Here is a 22458-nt window from a genome sequence, read left to right on the forward strand (position 1 = left end):
AAGTGTCCAACCTGCAAGTGTCCAACCCTGTGCAAAGCTGTTTGTGTTTTGTTTGGTAGAATTAGATTTTAGAATAGCTATTTATTGAATGAAGCATTTGTTAACTTTGTTAATTTTGCTGAGTTTAATTAACACTGTTATATCTTTAAAGAGAAGTTCTTTAGTCATTATTGGTAACATATTGTGAAAAGTGGCTGATTGAAGGAGTCAGAGCTCGAATTCAACCCTTCTTTGTTCACCCTTGAATGATTATCTCTCAGATATTAACATTCTAGGTGAACTCCCATTTATGAGATTACCTTGTTCGGTTATTGGTCCCGGTTTCGGGATGGTGCTTCGTATTTGTTAGTTCATATTAATAATTCTGTTATTTGTTATAATTATTTATTATTGATAATTGATAATTATAGCAAATAATCAACTGTGTTCCTTGCAGATCCTACAGTTGGTGCCTGAATTATTGATTAAGGTTAACAATATTTTGATTTCATAATCCATAATTGTCTGTGAGCAGAGGGGTGGGCTCACAGAGAGACACTGGTTAGTATTATGTGTCAAAAGACTCTCACACTGATCATCTCCAAACGTTTTCTTGGTTCCCAGAAGCTTAGCTGACTGCGCTGCCGCCCGCTGTGCGCAAGGGCGCGAAGGCCCGTCCAACGCTGCTTGCAGCTTTAATTATTATTATTCTTTATTATTACGCCACTTTAACTCTAAATTTGACCCCCTAAACATGCTCAAAAACTCACCAAATTTGGCACGCACATCAGGTCTGGTGAAAAATTTGATAAAATGTAAAAATTAAACCCCAAAGTGCCAAAATGTGCTCTCTAGCGCCACCTATGTATCTAAAACGGCCACCACGGCCCGTAGGAATGTCGTAGAGAGATCGAACCAAAACTCAATTATTCGTCTCATCAAGACCTACAAATCATACGCTGACACCCCTGACCTAAATCCAACAGGAAGTCCGCAATCTCAATTTCAAAGTAAGATTTTGTGCCAATTTTGGACCTTGAATAAACGCTATCTCCTCCTAGGGCGTTAATGGTATGGGCTTCAAACTTTAATACATGACTTATCACACTGTGTTGAGCAAAAGTTATTAAAAACTTTGTAATAACTCGAACGGTTTAGATTTAGTAAGCCCTGAAAGTTGGAGTGCGACATTACACCTTACAATGTAAACCAATGGGGAGGCAAATTCTGGGCATGGACTTTGTGCCAAACTGGGGCATCTGGCGTCTAAACTATAAGTCCCACCACTTTCAAACCTGTATCAATGGATTCGCGACGAAAATTCCTACAAAAAAATGATATTTTTATGTAGGATTTGGCCAAAGTTATGGGATTTATGAGGATATTTCACAAGTAGAGTACACTAATATCCTCTCTGCAGCTGTGAGGGAGAGAGAGAGAATGGGAGGGGGGGATGGGTAAAGTAAACATCTACTGCCTGTGACAGAAGCCCTTGGACTGGCCACACTCCACTTACTTAGTGTGTCTACATATCTGACAGCAGTGTTCAATCCCTACTTCTTTTCAAGGAGTACATGTGCTCCTAAATGAAAGAAATTAGGAGCATATATATAACTTTAGGAGCACACTGAAAAATGTGCAAGTAAGAGTTTCTTAAAGAAAACAATTCATTACATACATATTTACAATTTATCACATACATATTTAAACTCTGTGTGTGTGTGTGTGTGTGTGTGTGTGTGTGTGTGTGTGTGTGTATGTAAATCACAATTTGCTGTTTTTAGGGGTGCTTGATTATGGCAAAAATTATAATCACAATCATTTTTGTTCAATATTGAGATCATGATTATTTAACATGATTACTTTTTGACTGTCATCTTCTCCACTTGCTGTTGTTCATACATGCACATATGTTTTCTAACTTGGCTGAGGAGACTATTACATATGTAATCATATATTGTAGTAATGATTAAGAAAAACTATAGCCTATATGAGGGAAAAACTCAGGAAGGCTGGAGTTCCGGAGCTCCGTATTAAAACTGTAATGGACCTGCCATGAGGGTGGAGCAAACTCCATTTCCAAGGATGCTTTGCGATTTTCACACCAAAGCAGGGAGCAGTCCACATTGGTCCCTCATTGGCGGAGACGCTCCTGCACAGCGGAGCGTCCTGAGGACGCAGCCATGACATCACCATCCCTTTATAAGCGAGCACGCCCAAAATACACGTCTTTTCGATGTCACTGAGCTAGGGGTAACTTCTGTTCCCCTGTGAGTTAGCTTGACTACCCCACGGACATGTTTTCCCCCCAACGGAGACTCCCCTCGTCGGACGAGACGAGACTTTGCCCGTGTTCACCCGAACACATTCCTGGATCCGAGAGAGACCGCTGCTGCAACCAGCGTCCTCAAATTCCCCCGAGAAAGAGGAAATGAAGTTACTTCGGGATAACGTGGACCGGCTCTGCCCTGCGCGTCTTCGCCGAGTCGGCTCTGCTGTTCTCTCCGCCACTCCACTCAGAGCCAGCTGCCGTGTTTTCGCCGACCTGTTTTACCTTGATGGTCACGGTGTTTTTTCCGCAGGTTTCACTTCACTCAGCTGGCCGACAGACCCGCTGATTCTCTCCGCTTTAACCTAAATAGCAATTCGGGACTCGGTGCTCCGTTTGGATCTAAACAGAGAGCCGGGGTTAGCTGAGAGGCTAGCAGAGGCTAACTGGTTGTGCTTCTTTCGGTCATGCTGCAATTTACGCTCCGCTGCTGCCTGTTCTCCGCTTTAACCTAAATAACAAATCGGGACTCGGTGCTCCGTTTGGATCTAAACAGAGAGCCGGGGTTAGCTGAGAGGCTAGCAGAGGCGAACTGGTTGTGCTTCTTTCAGTCATGCTGCAGTTAACGCTCCGCTGCTGCCTGTTTGCTGCCTGTTAGTTGTGTTCACCACGCTAGACTATTTTGTGTTTGTCCCGCTCGGGACTACTGTGTTTGTGCTGCCGTGAGTGAGAAAGTAAACTGATTGTCGATCTTAAACCAGACAACGTGCGTTACAGACTGCCGTCCATACGTGCGCTCTCTGTGGAAAAAGAACCGCTTCTCTCTCTCTCACGATCGCTTTCCCTCCTCCCTCTCTTGTGACTAACACCATACTCACGTGCGCACAGATACACGCACCGACATCGTTTTGCACATCTGATGGTCAGATAACGTCGGACAAAAGTGTCCAACCTGCAAGTGTCCAACCCTGTGCAAAGCTGTTTGTGTTTTGTTTGGTAGAATTAGATTTTAGAATAGCTATTTATTGAATGAAGCATTTGTTAACTTTGTTAATTTTGCTAAGTTTCATAAACACTGTTATATCTTTAAAGAGAAGTTCTTTAGTCATTATTGGTAACATATTGTGAAAAGTGGCTGATTGAAGGAGTCAGAGCTCGAATTCAACCCTTCTTTGTTCACCCTTGAATGATTATCTCTCAGATATTAACATTCTAGGTGAACTCCCATTTATGAGACTACCTTGCTCGGTTATTGGCCCCGGTTTCGGGGTGGTGCTTCGTATCTGTTAGTTCATATTAATAATTCTGTTAATTGTTATAATTAATTATTATTGATAATTGATAATTATAGCAAATAATTAACTGTGTTCTTCGCAGATCCTACAGTTGGTACCTGAATTATTGATTAAGGTTAACAATATTTTGATTTCATAATTGTCTGTGAACAGAGGGGTGGGCTCACAGAGAGACACTGGTTAGTATTGTGTGTAAAAAGACTCTCACACTAATCATCTCCAAACGCTTTCTTGGTTCCCACAAGCTCAACTGACTGCGCCGCGGCCCGACGTGCGCAAGGGCGCGAAGGCCCGTCCAACGCTGCTTGCAGCTTTAATTAGGGCCTGAGCCCAAAGGGCGAAGACCCTATTGTTTTTCGTGCGTTTGTTTCTTTATTAGGGCCTGAGCCCAAAGGGCGAAGACCCTATTGTTTTTCGTGTGTTTGTTTGTTTCTTATTATTATTATTCTTTATTATTACGCCACTTTAACTCTAAATTTGACCCCCTAAACATGCTCAAAAACTCACCAAATTTGGCACGCACATCAGGAATGGTGAAAAATTTGATAAAATGTAAAAATTAAACCCCAAAGTGCCAAAATGTGCTCGAGAGCGCCACCTATGTATCTAAAACGGCCACCACGGCCCGTAGGAATGTCGTAGAGAGATCGAACCAAAACCCAATTATTCGTCTCATCAAGACCTACAAATCATACGCTGACACCCCTGACCTAAATCCAACAGGAAATCTGCTATGTCAATTTCAAAGTATGCTTTTTTGCCAATTTTGGACCTTGAATAAACGCTATCTCCTTCTAGGGCGTTAATGGTATCGGCTTCAAACTTGAATACATGACTTATCACACTGTGTAGAGCAAAAGTTATTAAAAACTTTGTAATAACTTGAACGGTTTAGATTTAGTAAGCCCTGAAAGTTGGGGTGCGACATTACACCTTACAATGTAAACCAATGGGGAGGCAAATTCTGGGCATGGACTTTGTGCCAAACTGGGGCATCTGGCGTCTAAACTATAAGTCCCACCACTTTCAAACCTGTATCAATGGATTCGCGACGAAAATTCCTACAAAAAAATGATATTTTTATGTAGGATTTGGCCAAAGTTATGGGATTTATGAGGATTTTTCACAAGAAGATCACTTTGAAATCTTTCCTTCCAACTGTGAGGGAGAGAGAGAGAATGGGAGGGGGGGGATGGGTAAAGTAAACATCTGCCTGTGACAGAAGCCCTTGGACTGCACCACACTCCACTTACTTAGTGCTTTCACACATGTGACAGCAGTGTTCAATCCTTACTTCTTTTCAAGGAGCGCATGTGCTCCTAAATGAAAGAAATTAGGAGCATACATATAACTTTAGGAGCACACTGAAAAATGTTCAAGTAAGAGTTTCTTACAGAAAACAATTCATTTCATACATATTTACAATTTATCACATACATATTTAAACTCTGTGTGTGTGTGTGTGTGTGTGTGTGTGTGTGTGTGTGTGTGTGTGTGTATGTAAATCACAATTAGCTGTTTTTAGGGGTGCTTGTTTATGGCAAAAATTATAATCACAATCAGTTTTGTTCAATATTGAGATCATGATTATTTAACATGATTACTTTTTGACTGTCATCTTCTGCAATTGCTGTTGTTCATACATGCACATATTTTTTCTAACTTGGCTGAGGAGACTATTACACATCTAATCATATATTGTAGTAATGATTAAGAAAAAGTATAGCCTATATGAGGGAAAAACTCAGGAAGGCTGGAGCTCCGGAGCTCCGTATTAAAACTGTAATGGACCTGCCATGAGGGTGGAGCAAACTCCATTTCCAAGAATGCTTTGCGATTTTCACACCTCAGCAGGGAGCAGTCAACATCGGTCCCTCATTGGCGGAGACGCTCCTGCACAGCGGAGCGTCCTGAGGACGCAGCCATGACATCACCACCCCTTTATAAGCGAGCACGCCCGAAATATACGTCTTTCCCATGTCACTGAGCTAGGGTTAACTCCTGTTCCCCTGTGAGTTAGCTTGACTACCCCACGAACATGTTTTCCCCTCATCGAAGACTCCCCTCGTCGGACGAGACGAGACTTTGCCCGTGTTCACCCGAACACATTCCTGGACCCGAGAGAGACCGCTGCTGCAACCAGCGTCCTCAAATTCCCCCGGAGAAAGAGGAAATGAAGTTACTTCGGGATAACGTGGACCGGCTCTGCCCTGCGCGTCTTCGCCGAGTCATCTCTGCTGTTCTCTCCGCCACTCCACTCAGAGCCAGCTGCCGTGTTTTCGCCGACCTGTTTTACCTTGATGGTCACGGTGTTTTTTCCGCAGGTTACACTTCACTCAGCTGGCCGACAGACCCGCTGATTCTCTCCGCTTTAACCTAAATAGCAATTCGGGACTCGGTGCTCCGTTTGGATCTAAACAGAGAGCCGGGGTTAGCTGAGAGGCTAGCAGAGGCTAACTGGTTGTGCTTCTTTCGGTCATGCTGCAGTTAACGCTCCGCTGCTGCCTGTTTGCTGCCTGTTAGTTGTGTTCACCACGCTTGACTATTTTGTGTTTGTCCCGCTCGGGACTACTGTGTTTGTGCTGCCGTGAGTGAGAAAGTAAACTGATTTGTCGATCTTAAACCAGACAACGTGCGTTACAGACTGCCGTCCATACGTGCGCTCTCTGTGGAAAAAGAACCGCTTCTCTCTCTCTCACGATCGCTCTCCCTCCTCCCTCTCTTGTGACTAACACCATACTCACGCGCGCACAGATACACGCACCGACATCGTTTTGCACATCTGATGGTCAGATAACGTCGGACAAAAGTGTCCAACCTGCAAGTGTCCAACCCTGTGCAAAGCTGTTTGTGTTTTGTTTGGTAGAATTAGATTTTAGAATAGCTGTTTATTGAATGAAGCATTTGTTAACTTTGTTAATTTTGCTAAGTTTCATAAACACTGTTATATCTTTAAAGAGAAGTTCTTTAGTCATTATTGGTAACATATTGTGAAAAGTGGCTGATTGAAGGAGTCAGAGCTCGAATTCAACCCTTCTTTGTTCACCCTTGACTGATTATCTCTCAGATATGAACATTCTAGGTGAACTCCCATTTATGAGACTACCTTGCTCGGTTATTGGCCCCGGTTTCGGGGTGGTGCTTCGTATCTGTTAGTTCATATTAATAATTCTGTTAATTGTTATAATTAATTATTATTGATAATTGATAATTATAGCAAATAATTAACTGTGTTCTTCGCAGATTCCTACAGTTGGTACCTGAATTACTGATTAAGGTTAACAATATTTTGATGTCATAATTCATAATCGTCTGTGAACGGAGGGGTGGGCTCACAGAGAGACACTGGTTAGTATTTTGTGTAAAAAGACTCTCACACTGATCATCTCCAAACGCTTTCTTGGTTCCCACAAGCTCAACTGACTGCGCCGCGGCTCGCTGTGCGCAAGGGCGCGAAGGCCCGTTCAACGCTGCTTGCAGCTTTAATTATTAGGGCCTGAGCCCAAAGGGCGAAGACCCTCTTGTTTTTCGTCCGTTTGTTTCTTTATTAGGGCCTGAGCCCAAAGGGCGAAGACCCTCTTGTTTTTCGTGTGTTTGTTTGTTTCTTATTATTATTATTATTATTATTATTATTATTCTTTATTATTACGCCACTTTAACTCTAAATTTGACCCCCTAAACATGCTCAAAAACTCACCAAATTTGGCACGCACATCAGGAATGGTGAAAAATTTGATAAAATGTAAAAATTAAACCCCAAAGTGCCAAAATGTGCTCTCTAGCGCCACCTATGTATCTAAAACGGCCACCACGGCCCGTAGGAATGTCGTAGAGAGATCGAACCAAAACCCAATTATTCGTCTCATCAAGACCTACAAATCATACGCTGACACCCCTGACCTAAATCCAACAGGAAATCTGTAATGTCAATTTCAAAGTATGATTTTTTACCAATTTTGGACCTTGAATAAACGCTATCTCCTCCTAGGGCGTTAATGGTATCGGCTTCAAACTTTAATACAGAACTTATCACACTGTGTTGAGCAAAAGTTATTAAAAACTTTGTAATAACTCGAACGGTTTAGATTTAGTAAGCCCTGAAAGTTGGAGTGCGACATTACACCTTACAATGTAAACCAATGGGGAGGCAAATTCTGGGCATGGACTTTGTGCCAAACTGGGGCATCTGGCGTCTAAACTATAAGTCCCACCACTTTCAAACCTGTATCAATGGATTCGCGACGAAAATTCCTACAAAAAAATGATATTTTTATGTAGGATTTGGCCAAAGTTATGGGATTTATGAGGATTTTTCACAAGAAGATCACTTTGAAATCTTTCCTTCCAACTGTGAGGGAGAGAGAGAGAATGGGAGGGGGGGGATGGGTAAAGTAAACATCTGCCTGTGACAGAAGCCCTTGGACTGCACCACACTCCACTTACTTAGTGCTTTCACACATGTGACAGCAGTGTTCAATCCTTACTTCTTTTCAAGGAGCGCATGTGCTCCTAAATGAAAGAAATTAGGAGCATACATATAACTTTAGGAGCACACTGAAAAATGTTCAAGTAAGAGTTTCTTACAGAAAACAATTCATTTCATACATATTTACAATTTATCACATACATATTTAAACTCTGTGTGTGTGTGTGTGTGTGTGTGTAAATCACAATTAGCTGTTTTTAGGGGTGCTTGTTTATGGCAAAAATTATAATCACAATCAGTTTTGTTCAATATTGAGATCATGATTATTTAACATGATTACTTTTTGACTGTCATCTTCTCCACTTGCTGTTGTTCATACATGCACATATTTTTTCTAACTTGGCTGAGGAGACTATTACATATGTAATCATATATTGTAGTAATGATTAAGAAAAACTATAGCCGATATGAGGGAAAAACTCAGGAAGGCTGGAGTTCCGGAGCTCCGTATTAAAACTGTAATGGACCTGCCATGAGGGTGGAGCAAACTCCATTTCCAAGGATGCTTTGCGATTTTCACACCAAAGCAGGGAGCAGTCCACATTGGTCCCTCATTGGCGGAGACGCTCCTGCACAGCGGAGCGTCCTGAGGACGCAGCCATGACATCACCATCCCTTTATAAGCGAGCACGCCCAAAATACACGTCTTTTCGATGTCACTGAGCTAGGGGTAACTTCTGTTCCCCTGTGAGTTAGCTTGACTACCCCACGGACATGTTTTCCCCCCAACGGAGACTCCCCTCGTCGGACGAGACGAGACTTTGCCCGTGTTCACCCGAACACATTCCTGGATCCGAGAGAGACCGCTGCTGCAACCAGCGTCCTCAAATTCCCCCGGAGAAAGAGGAAATGAAGTTACTTCGGGATAACGTGGACCGGCTCTGCCCTGCGCGTCTTCGCCGAGTCATCTCTGCTGTTCTCTCCGCCACTCCACTCAGAGCCAGCTGCCGTGTTTTCGCCGACCTGTTTTACCTTGATGGTCACGGTGTTTTTTCCGCAGGTTACACTTCACTCAGCTGGCCGACAGACCCGCTGATTCTCTCCGCTTTAACCTAAATAGCAATTCGGGACTCGGTGCTCCGTTTGGATCTAAACAGAGAGCCGGGGTTAGCTGAGAGGCTAGCAGAGGCTAACTGGTTGTGCTTCTTTCGGTCATGCTGCAATTAACGCTCCGCTGCTGCCTGTTCTCCGCTTTAACCTAAATAACAAATCGGGACTCGGTGCTCCGTTTGGATCTAAACAGAGAGCCGGGGTTAGCTGAGAGGCTAGCAGAGGCGAACTGGTTGTGCTTCTTTCGGTCATGCTGCAGTTAACGCTCCGCTGCTGCCTGTTTGCTGCCTGTTAGTTGTGTTCACCACGCTAGACTATTTTGTGTTTGTCCCGCTCGGGACTACTGTGTTTGTGCTGCCGTGAGTGAGAAAGTAAACTGATTGTCGATCTTAAACCAGACAACGTGCGTTACAGACTGCCGTCCATACGTGCGCTCTCTGTGGAAAAAGAACCGCTTCTCTCTCTCTCTCACGATCGCTTTCCCTCCTCCCTCTCTTGTGACTAACACCATACTCACGTGCGCACAGATACACGCACCGACATCGTTTTGCACATCTGATGGTCAGATAACGTCGGACAAAAGTGTCCAACCTGCAAGTGTCCAACCCTGTGCAAAGCTGTTTGTGTTTTGTTTGGTAGAATTAGATTTTAGAATAGCTATTTATTGAATGAAGCATTTGTTAACTTTGTTAATTTTGCTAAGTTTAATAAACACTGTTATATCTTTAAAGAGAAGGTCTTTAGTCATTATTGGTAACATATTGTGAAAAGTGGCTGATTGAAGGAGTCAGAGCTCGAATTCAACCCCTCTTTGTTCACCCTTGAATGATTATCTCTCAGATATTAACATTCTAGGTGAACTCCCATTTATGAGACTACCTTGCTCGGTTATTGGCCCCGGTTTCGGGGTGGTGCTTCGTATCTGTTAGTTCATATTAATAATTCTGTTAATTGTTATAATTAATTATTATTGATAATTGATAATTATAGCAAATAATTAACTGTGTTCTTCGCAGATCCTACAGTTGGTACCTGAATTATTGATTAAGGTTAACAATATTTTGATTTCATAATTCATAATTGTCTGTGAACAGAGGGGTGGGCTCACAGAGAGACACTGGTTAGTATTGTGTGTAAAAAGACTCTCACACTGATCATCTCCAAACGTTTTCTTGGTTCCCACAAGCTCAACTGACTGCGCCGCGGCTTGACGTGCGCAAGGGCGCGAAGGCCCGTCCAACGCTGCTTGCAGCTTTAATTAGGGCCTGAGCCCAAAGGGTGAAGACCCTATTGTTTTTCGTGCGTTTGTTTGTTTATTATTATTATTCTTTCTTGTTACGCCACTTTAACTCTAAATTTGACCCCCTAAACATGCTCAAAAACTCACCAAATTTGGCACGCACATCAGGAATGGTGAAAAATTTGATAAAATGTAAAAATTAAACCCCAAAGTGCCAAAATGTGCTCTCTAGCGCCACCTATGTATCTAAAACGGCCGCCACGGCCCGTAGGAATGTCGTAGAGAGATCGAACCAAAACTCAATTATTCGTCTCATCAAGACCTACAAATCATACGCTGACACCCCTGACCTAAATCCAACAGGAAATCCGCAATGTCAATTTCAAAGTATGATTTTTTGCCAATTTTGGACCTTGAATAAACGCTATCTCCTCCTAGGGCGTTAATGGTATCGGCTTCAAACTTTAATACATGACTTATCACACTGTGTTGAGCAAAAGTTATTAAAAACTTTGTAATAACTCGAACGGTTTAGATTTAGTAAGCCCTGAAAGTTGGAGTGCGACATTACACCTTACAATGTAAACCAATGGGGAGGCAAATTCTGGGCATGGACTTTGTGCCAAACTGGGGCATCTGGCGTCTAAACTATAAGTCCCACCACTTTCAAACCTGTATCAATGGATTCGCGACGAAAATTCCTACAAAAAAATGATATTTTTATGTAGGATTTGGTCAAAGTTATGGGATTTATGAGGATTTTTCACAAGAAGATCAGTTTAAAATCTGTCCTTCCAACTGTGAGGGAGAGAGAGAGAATGGGAGGGGGGGGATGGGTAAAGTAAACATCTACTCCATTTCCAAGGATGCTTTGCGATTTTCACACCTCAGCAGGGAGCAGTCAACATCGGTCCCTCATTGGCGGAGACGCTCCTGCACAGCCATGACATCACCACCCCTTTATAAGCGAGCACGCCCGAAATACACGTCTTTCCCATGTCACTGAGCTCGGGGTAACTCCTGTTCCCCTGTGAGTTAGCTTGACTACCCCACGAACATGTTTTCCCCTCATCGAAGACTCCCCTCGTCGGACGAGACGAGACTTTGCCCGTGTTCACCCGAACACATTCCTGGAGCCGAGAGAGACCGCTGCTGCAACCAGCGTCCTCAAATTCCCCCGAGAAAGAGGAAATGAAGTTACTTACATTCCTTTTTTCCGCAGGTTTCACTTCACTCAGCTGGCCGACAGACCCGCTGATTCTCTCCGCTTTAACCTAAATAGCAATTCGGGACTCGGTGCTCCGTTTGGATCTAAACAGAGACCCGGGGTTAGCTGAGAGGCTAGCAGAGGCTAACTGGTTGTGCTTCTTTCGGTCATGCTGCAATTAACGCTCCGCTGCTGCCTGTTCTCCGCTTTAACCTAAATAACAAATCGGGACTCGGTGCTCCGTTTGGATCTAAACAGAGAGCCGGGGTTAGCTGAGTGGCTAGCAGAGGCTAACTGGTTGTGCTTCTTTCGGTCATGCTGCAGTTAACGCTCCGCTGCTGCCTGTTTGCTGCCTGTTCTCCGCTTTAACCTAAATAACAAATCGGGACTCGGTGCTCCGTTTGGATCTAAACAGAGAGCCGGGGTTAGCTGAGAGGCTAGCAGAGGCTAACTGGTTGTGCTTCTTTCGGTCATGCTGCAATTAACGCTCCGCTGCTGCCTGTTCTCGGCTTTAACCTAAATAACAAATCGGGACTCGGTGCTCCCTTTGGATCTAAACAGAGAGCCGGGGTTAGCTGAGAGGCTAGCAGAGGCTAACTGGTTGTGCTTCTTTCGGTCATGCTGCAGTTAACGCTCCGCTGCTGCCTGTTTGCTGCCTGTTAGTTGTGTTCACCACGCTAGACTATTTTGTGTTTGTCCCGCTCGGGACTACTGTGTTTGTGCTGCCGTGAGTGAGAAAGTAAACTGATTTGTCGATCTGAAACCAGACAACGTGCGTTACAGACTGCTGTCCGTACTTGCGCTCTCTGTGGAAAAAGAACCGCTTCTCTCTCTCTCACGATCGTTTTCCCTACTCCCTCTTGTGACTAACACTACACTCACGCGCGCACAGATACACGCACCGACATCGTTTTGCACATCTGATGGTCAGATAACGTCGGACAAAAGTGTCCAACCTGCAAGTGTCCAACCCTGTGCAAAGCTGTTTGTGTTTTGTTTGGTAGAATTAGATTTTAGAATAGCTATTTATTGAATGAAGCATTTGTTAACTTTGTTAATTTTGCTGAGTTTAATTAACACTGTTATATCTTTAAAGAGAAGTTCTTTAGTCATTATTGGTAACATATTGTGAAAAGTGGCTGATTGAAGGAGTCAGAGCTCGAATTCAACCCTTCTTTGTTCACCCTTGAATGATTATCTCTCAGATATTAACATTCTAGGTGAACTCCCATTTATGAGATTACCTTGTTCGGTTATTGGTCCCGGTTTCGGGATGGTGCTTCGTATTTGTTAGTTCATATTAATAATTCTGTTATTTGTTATAATTATTTATTATTGATAATTGATAATTATAGCAAATAATCAACTGTGTTCCTTGCAGATCCTACAGTTGGTGCCTGAATTATTGATTAAGGTTAACAATATTTTGATTTCATAATCCATAATTGTCTGTGAGCAGAGGGGTGGGCTCACAGAGAGACACTGGTTAGTATTATGTGTCAAAAGACTCTCACACTGATCATCTCCAAACGTTTTCTTGGTTCCCAGAAGCTTAGCTGACTGCGCTGCCGCCCGCCGTGCGCAAGGGCGCGAAGGCCCGTCCAACGCTGCTTGCAGCTTTAATTATTATTATTCTTTCTTTCTTGTTACGCGACTTTAACTCTAAATTTGACCCCCTAAACATGCTCAAAAACTCACCAAATTTGGCACGCACATCAGGAATGGTGAAAAATTTGATAAAATGTAAAAATTAAACCCCAAATTGCCAAAATGTGCTCTCTAGCGCCACCTATGTATCTAAAACGGCCACCACGGCCCGTAGGAATGTCGTAGAGAGATCGAACCAAAACCCAATTATTCGTCTCATCAAGACCTACAAATCATACGCTGACACCCCTGACCTAAATCCAACAGGAAATCTGCCATGTCCATTTCAAAGTATGATTTTTTGCCAATTTTGGACCTTGAATAAACGCTATCTCCTCCTAGGGCGTTAATGGTATCGGCTTCAAACTTTAATACATGACTTATCACACTGTGTTGAGCAAAAGTTATTAAAAACTTTGTAATAACTCGAACGGTTTAGATTTAGTAAGCCCTGAAAGTTGGAGTGCGACATTACACCTTACAATGTAAACCAATGGGGAGGCAAATTTTGGGCATGGACTTTGTGCCAAACTGGGGCATCTGGCGTCTAAACTATAAGTCCGACCACTTTCAAACCTGTATCAATGGATTCGCGACGAAAATTCCTACAAAAAAATGATATTTTTATGTAGGATTTGGCCAAAGTTATGGGATTTATGAGGATTTTTCACAAGAAGATCACTTTGAAATCTTTCCTTCCAACTGTGAGGGAGAGAGAGAGAATGGGAGGGGGGGGATGGGTAAAGTAAACATCTGCTGCCTGTGACAGAAGCCCTTGGACTGCACCACACTCCACTTACTTAGTGCTTTCACACATGTGACAGCAGTGTTCAATCCTTACTTCTTTTCAAGGAGCGTATGTGCTCCTAAATGAAAGAAAATAGGAGCATACATATAACTTTAGGAGTACACTGAAAAATGTTCAAGTAAGAGTGTCTTACAGAAAACAATTCATTTCATACATATTTACAATTTATCACATACATATTTAAACTCTCTGTGTGTGTGTGTGTGTGTGTGTGTAAATCACAATTTGCTGTTTTTAGGGGTGCTTGATTATGGCAAAAATTATAATCACAATCATTTTTGTTCAATATTGAGATCGTGATTATTTAACATGATTACTTTTTGCCTGTCATCTTCTGCAATTGCTGTTGTTCATACATGCACATATTTTTTCTAACTTGGCTGAGGAGACTATTACACATCTAATCATATATTGTAGTAATGATTAAGAAAAAGTATAGCCTATATGAGGGAAAAACTCAGGAAGGCTGGAGCTCCGGAGCTCCGTATTAAAACTGTAATGGACCTGCCATGAGGGTGGAGCAAACTCCATTTCCAAGAATGCTTTGCGATTTTCACACCTCAGCAGGGAGCAGTCAATATCGGTCCCTCATTGGCGGAGACGCTCCTGCACAGCGGAGCGTCCTGAGGACGCAGCCATGACATCACCACCCCTTTATAAGCGAGCACGCCCGAAATATACGTCTTTCCCATGTCACTGAGCTAGGGTTAACTCCTGTTCCCCTGTGAGTTAGCTTGACTACCCCACGAACATGTTTTCCCCTCATCGAAGACTCCCCTCGTCGGACGAGACGAGACTTTGCCCGTGTTCACCCGAACACATTCCTGGACCCGAGAGAGACCGCTGCTGCAACCAGCGTCCTCAAATTCCCCCGGAGAAAGAGGAAATGAAGTTACTTCGGGATAACGTGGACCGGCTCTGCCCTGCGCGTCTTCGCCGAGTCATCTCTGCTGTTCTCTCCGCCACTCCACTCAGAGCCAGCTGCCGTGTTTTCGCCGACCTGTTTTACCTTGATGGTCACGGTGTTTTTTCCGCAGGTTACACTTCACTCAGCTGGCCGACAGACCCGCTGATTCTCTCCGCTTTAACCTAAATAGCAATTCGGGACTCGGTGCTCCGTTTGCATCTAAACAGAGAGCCGGGGTTAGCTGAGAGGCTAGCAGAGGCTAACTGGTTGTGCTTCTTTCGGTCATGCTGCAGTTAACGCTCCGCTGCTGCCTGTTTGCTGCCTGTTCTCCGCTTTAACCTAAATAACAAATCGGGACTCGGTGCTCCGTTTGGATCTAAACAGAGAGCCGGGGTTAGCTGAGAGGCTAGCAGAGGCGAACTGGTTGTGCTTCTTTCGGTCATGCTGCAATTAACGCTCCGCTGCTGCCTGTTCTCCGCTTTAACCTAAATAACAAATCGGGACTCGGTGCTCCGTTTGGATCTAAACAGAGAGCCGGGGTTAGCTTAGAGGGTAGCAGAGGCGAACTGGTTGTGCTTCTTTCGGTCATGCTGCAATTAACGCTCCGCTGCTGCCTGTTCTCCGCTTTAACCTAAATAACAAATCGGGACTCGGTGCTCCCTTTGGATCTAAACAGAGAGCCGGGGTTAGCTGAGAGGCTAGCAGAGGCGAACTGGTTGTGCTTCTTTCGGTCATGCTGCAGTTAACGCTCCGCTGCTGCCTGTTTGCTGCCTGTTAGTTGTGTTCACCACGCTAGACTATTTTGTGTTTGTCCCGCTCGGGACTACTGTGTTTGTGCTGCCGTGAGTGAGAAAGTAAACTGATTTGTCGATCTTAAACCAGATAACGTGCGTTACAGACTGCCGTCCATACGTGCGCTCTCTGTGGAAAAAGAACCGCTTCTCTCTCTCTAACGATCGCTTTCCCTCCTCCCTCTCTTGTGACTAACACCATACTCACGCGCGCACAGATACACGCACCGACATCGTTTTGCACATCTGATGGTCAGATAACGTGGGACAAAAGTGTCCAACCTGCAAGTGTCCAACCCTGTGCAAAGCTGTTTGTGTTTTGTTTGGTAGAATTAGATTTTAGAATAGCTATTTATTGAATGAAGCATTTGTTAACTTTGTTAATTTTGCTAAGTTTAATAAACACTGTTATATCTTTAAAGAGAAGTTCTTTAGTCATTATGGGTAACATATTGTGAAAAGTGGCTGATTGAAGGAGTCAGAGCTCGAATTCAACCCTTCTTTGTTCACCCTTGAATGATTATCTCTCAGATATGAACATTCTAGGTGAACTCCCATTTATGAGACTACCTTGCTCGGTTATTGGTCCCGGTTTCGGGGTGGTGCTTCGTATCTGTTAGTTCATATTAATAATTCTGTTAATTGTTATAATTAATTATTATTGATAATTGATAATTATAGCAAATAATTAACTGTGTTCTTCGCAGATCCTACAGTTGGTACCTGAATTATTGATTAAGGTTAACAATATTTTGATTTCATAATTCATAATTGTCTGTGAACAGAGGGGTGGGCTCACAGAGAGACACTGGTTAGTATTGTGTGTAAAAAGACTCTCACACTAATCATCTCCAAACGTTTTCTTGGTTCCCACAAGCTCAACTGACTGCGCCGCGGCCCGACGTGCGCAAGGGCGCGAAGGCCCGTTCAACGCTGCTTGCAGCTTTAATTATTATTATTATTATTATTATTATTCTTTCTTTCTTGTTACGCCACTTTAACTCTAAATTTGACCCCCTAAACATGCTCAAAAACTCACCAAATTTGGCACGCACATCAGGAATGGTGAAAAATTTGATAAAATGTAAAAATTAAACCCCAAAGTGCCAAAATGTGCTCTCTAGCGCCACCTACGTATCTAAAACGGCCACCACGGCCCGTAGGAATGTCGTAGAGAGATCGAACCAAAACCCAATTATTCGTCTCATCAAGACCTACAAATCATACGCTGACACCCCTGACCTAAATCCAACAGGAAATCCGCAATGTCCATTTCAAAGTACCATTTTTTGCCAATTTTGGACCTTGAATAAACGCTATCTCCTCCTAGGGCGTTAATGGTATCGGCTTCAAACTTTAATACATGACTTATCACACTGTGTTGAGCAAAAGTTATTAAAAACTTTGTAATAACTCGAACGGTTTAGATTTAGTAAGCCCTGAAAGTTGGAGTGCGACATTACACCTTACAATGTAAACCAATGGGGAGGCAAATTCTGGGCATGGACTTTGTGCCAAACTGGGGCATCTGGCGTCTAAACTATAAGTCCCACCACTTTCAAACCTGTATCAATGGATTCGCGACGAAAATTCCTACAAAAAAATGATATTTTTATGTAGGATTTGGTCAAAGTTATGGGATTTATGAGGATTTTTCACAAGAAGATCAGTTTAAAATCTGTCCTTCCAACTGTGAGGGAGAGAGAGAGAATGGGAGGGGGGGGATGGGTAAAGTAAACATCTACTCCATTTCCAAGGATGCTTTGCGATTTTCACACCTCAGCAGGGAGCAGTCAACATCGGTCCCTCATTGGCGGAGACGCTCCTGCACAGCCATGACATCACCACCCCTTTATAAGCGAGCACGCCCGAAATACACGTCTTTCCCATGTCACTGAGCTCGGGGTAACTCCTGTTCCCCTGTGAGTTAGCTTGACTACCCCACGAACATGTTTTCCCCTCATCGAAGACTCCCCTCGTCGGACGAGACGAGACTTTTCCCGTGTTCACCCGAACACATTCCTGGACCCGAGAGAGACCGCTGCTGCAACCAGCGTCCTCAAATTCCCCCGAGAAAGAGGAAATGAAGTTACTTACATTCCTTTTTTCCGCAGGTTTCACTTCACTCAGCTGGCCGACAGACCCGCTGATTCTCTCCGCTTTAACCTAAATAGCAATTCGGGACTCGGTGCTCCGTTTGGATCTAAACAGAGACCCGGGGTTAGCTGAGAGGCTAGCAGAGGCTAACTGGTTGTGCTTCTTTCGGTCATGCTGCAATTAACGCTCCGCTGCTGCCTGTTCTCCGCTTTAACCTAAATAACAAATCGGGACTCGGTGCTCCGTTTGGATCTAAACAGAGAGCCGGGGTTAGCTGAGAGGCTAGCAGAGGCTAACTGGTTGTGCTTCTTTCGGTCATGCTGCAGTTAACGCTCCGCTGCTGCCTGTTTGCTGCCTGTTCTCCGCTTTAACCTAAATAACAAATCGGGACTCGGTGCTCCGTTTGGATCTAAACAGAGAGCCGGGGTTAGCTGAGAGGCTAGCAGAGGCTAACTGGTTGTGCTTCTTTCGGTCATGCTGCAATTAACGCTCCGCTGCTGCCTGTTCTCGGCTTTAACCTAAATAACAAATCGGGACTCGGTGCTCCGTTTGGATCTAAACAGAGACCCGGGGTTAGCTGAGAGGCTAGCAGAGGCTAACTGGTTGTGCTTCTTTCGGTCATGCTGCAATTAACGCTCCGCTGCTGCATGTTCTCGGCTTTAACCTAAATAACAAATCGGGACTCGGTGCTCCGTTTGGATCTAAACAGAGAGCCGGGGTTAGCTGAGAGGCTAGCAGAGGCTAACTGGTTGTGCTTCTTTCGGTCATGCTGCAGTTAACGCTCCGCTGCTGCCTGTTTGCTGCCTGTTAGTTGTGTTCACCACGCTAGACTATTTTGTGTTTGTCCCGCTCGGGACTACTGTGTTTGTGCTGCCGTGAGTGAGAAAGTAAACTGATTTGTCGATCTGAAACCAGACAACGTGCGTTACAGACTGCTGTCCGTACTTGCGCTCTCTGTGGAAAAAGAACCGCTTCTCTCTCTCTCACGATCGTTTTCCCTACTCCCTCTTGTGACTAACACTACACTCACGCGCGCACAGATACACGCACCGACATCGTTTTGCACATCTGATGGTCAGATAACGTCGGACAAAAGTGTCCAACCTGCAAGTGTCCAACCCTGTGCAAAGCTGTTTGTGTTTTGTTTGGTAGAATTAGATTTTAGAATAGCTATTTATTGAATGAAGCATTTGTTAACTTTGTTAATTTTGCTGAGTTTCATTAACACTGTTATATCTTTAAAGACAAGTTCTTTTGTCATTATTGGTAACATATTGTGAAAAGTGGCTGATTGAAGGAGTTAGAGCTCGAATTCAACCGTTCTTTGTTCACCCTTGAATGATTATCTCTCAGATATTAACATTCTAGGTGAACTCCCATTTATGAGATTACCTTGTTCGGTTATTGGTCCCGGTTTCGGGATGGTGCTTCGTATTTGTTAGTTCATATTAATAATTCTGTTATTTGTTATAATTATTTATTATTGATAATTGATAATTATAGCAAATAATCAACTGTGTTCCTTGCAGATCCTACAGTTGGTGCCTGAATTATTGATTAAGGTTAATACTATTTTGATTTCATAATCCATAATTGTCTGTGAGCAGAGGGGTGGGCTCACAGAGAGACACTGGTTAGTATTATGTGTCAAAAGACTCTCACACTGATCATCTCCAAACGTTTTCTTGGTTCCCAGAAGCTTAGCTGACTGCGCCGCCGCCCGCCGTGCGCAAGGGCGCGAAGGCCCGTCCAACGCTGCTTGCAGCTTTAATTAGGGCCTGAGCCCAAAGGGCGAAGACCCTCTTGTTTTTCGTGTGTTTGTTTGTTTCTTATTATTATTATTATTATTATTATTATTCTTTATTATTACGCCACTTTAACTCTAAATTTGACCCCCTAAACATGCTCAAAAACTCACCAAATTTGGCACGCACATCAGGAATGGTGAAAAATTTGATAAAATGTAAAAATTAAACCCCAAAGTGCCAAAATGTGCTCTCTAGCGCCACCTATGTATCTAAAACGGCCACCACGGCCCGTAGGAATGTCGTAGAGAGATCGAACCAAAACCCAATTATTCGTCTCATCAAGACCTACAAATCATACGCTGACACCCCTGACCTAAATCCAACAGGAAATCTGTAATGTCAATTTCAAAGTATGATTTTTTGCCAATTTTGGACCTTGAATAAACGCTATCTCCTCCTAGGGCGTTAATGGTATCGGCTTCAAACTTTAATACAGAACTTATCACACTGTGTTGAGCAAAAGTTATTAAAAACTTTGTAATAACTCGAACGGTTTAGATTTAGTAAGCCCTGAAAGTTGGAGTGCGACATTACACCTTACAATGTAAACCAATGGGGAGGCAAATTCTGGGCATGGACTTTGTGCCAAACTGGGGCATCTGGCGTCTAAACTATAAGTCCCACCACTTTCAAACCTGTATCAATGGATTCGCGACGAAAATTCCTACAAAAAAATGATATTTTTATGTAGGATTTGGCCAAAGTTATGGGATTTATGAGGATTTTTCACAAGAAGATCACTTTGAAATCTTTCCTTCCAACTGTGAGGGAGAGAGAGAGAATGGGAGGGGGGGGATGGGTAAAGTAAACATCTGCCTGTGACAGAAGCCCTTGGACTGCACCACACTCCACTTACTTAGTGCTTTCACACATGTGACAGCAGTGTTCAATCCTTACTTCTTTTCAAGGAGCGCATGTGCTCCTAAATGAAAGAAATTAGGAGCATACATATAACTTTAGGAGCACACTGAAAAATGTTCAAGTAAGAGTTTCTTACAGAAAACAATTCATTTCATACATATTTACAATTTATCACATACATATTTAAACTCTGTGTGTGTGTGTGTGTGTGTATGTAAATCACAATTAGCTGTTTTTAGGGGTGCTTGTTTATGGCAAAAATTATAATCACAATCAGTTTTGTTCAATATTGAGATCATGATTATTTAACATGATTACTTTTTGACTGTCATCTTCTCCACTTGCTGTTGTTCATACATGCACATATTTTTTCTAACTTGGCTGAGGAGACTATTACATATGTAATCATATATTGTAGTAATGATTAAGAAAAACTATAGCCGATATGAGGGAAAAACTCAGGAAGGCTGGAGTTCCGGAGCTCCGTATTAAAACTGTAATGGACCTGCCATGAGGGTGGAGCAAACTCCATTTCCAAGGATGCTTTGCGATTTTCACACCAAAGCAGGGAGCAGTCCACATTGGTCCCTCATTGGCGGAGACGCTCCTGCACAGCGGAGCGTCCTGAGGACGCAGCCATGACATCACCATCCCTTTATAAGCGAGCACGCCCAAAATACACGTCTTTTCGATGTCACTGAGCTAGGGGTAACTTCTGTTCCCCTGTGAGTTAGCTTGACTACCCCACGGACATGTTTTCCCCCCAACGGAGACTCCCCTCGTCGGACGAGACGAGACTTTGCCCGTGTTCACCCGAACACATTCCTGGATCCGAGAGAGACCGCTGCTGCAACCAGCGTCCTCAAATTCCCCCGGAGAAAGAGGAAATGAAGTTACTTCGGGATAACGTGGACCGGCTCTGCCCTGCGCGTCTTCGCCGAGTCATCTCTGCTGTTCTCTCCGCCACTCCACTCAGAGCCAGCTGCCGTGTTTTCGCCGACCTGTTTTACCTTGATGGTCACGGTGTTTTTTCCGCAGGTTACACTTCACTCAGCTGGCCGACAGACCCGCTGATTCTCTCCGCTTTAACCTAAATAGCAATTCGGGACTCGGTGCTCCGTTTGGATCTAAACAGAGAGCCGGGGTTAGCTGAGAGGCTAGCAGAGGCTAACTGGTTGTGCTTCTTTCGGTCATGCTGCAATTAACGCTCCGCTGCTGCCTGTTCTCCGCTTTAACCTAAATAACAAATCGGGACTCGGTGCTCCGTTTGGATCTAAACAGAGAGCCGGGGTTAGCTGAGAGGCTAGCAGAGGCTAACTGGTTGTGCTTCTTTCGGTCATGCTGCAGTTAACGCTCCGCTGCTGCCTGTTTGCTGCCTGTTAGTTGTGTTCACCACGCTAGACTATTTTGTGTTTGTCCCGCTCGGGACTACTGTGTTTGTGCTGCCGTGAGTGAGAAAGTAAACTGTTGTCGATCTTAAACCAGACAACGTGCGTTACAGACTGCCGTCCATACGTGCGCTCTCTGTGGAAAAAGAACCGCTTCTCTCTCTCTCACGATCGCTTTCCCTCCTCCCTCTCTTGTGACTAACACCATACTCACGTGCGCACAGATACACGCACCGACATCGTTTTGCACATCTGATGGTCAGATAACGTCGGACAAAAGTGTCCAACCTGCAAGTGTCCAACCCTGTGCAAAGCTGTTTGTGTTTTGTTTGGTAGAATTAGATTTTAGAATAGCTATTTATTGAATGAAGCATTTGTTAACTTTGTTAATTTTGCTAAGTTTAATAAACACTGTTATATCTTTAAAGAGAAGGTCTTTAGTCATTATTGGTAACATATTGTGAAAAGTGGCTGATTGAAGGAGTCAGAGCTCGAATTCAACCCCTCTTTGTTCACCCTTGAATGATTATCTCTCAGATATTAACATTCTAGGTGAACTCCCATTTATGAGACTACCTTGCTCGGTTATTGGCCCCGGTTTCGGGGTGGTGCTTCGTATCTGTTA

The sequence above is a fragment of the Thunnus maccoyii genome, unplaced genomic scaffold, assembly GCF_910596095.1.
Source record: "Thunnus maccoyii unplaced genomic scaffold, fThuMac1.1, whole genome shotgun sequence".
NCBI classification, from domain to species: Eukaryota; Metazoa; Chordata; class Actinopteri; order Scombriformes; family Scombridae; genus Thunnus; species Thunnus maccoyii.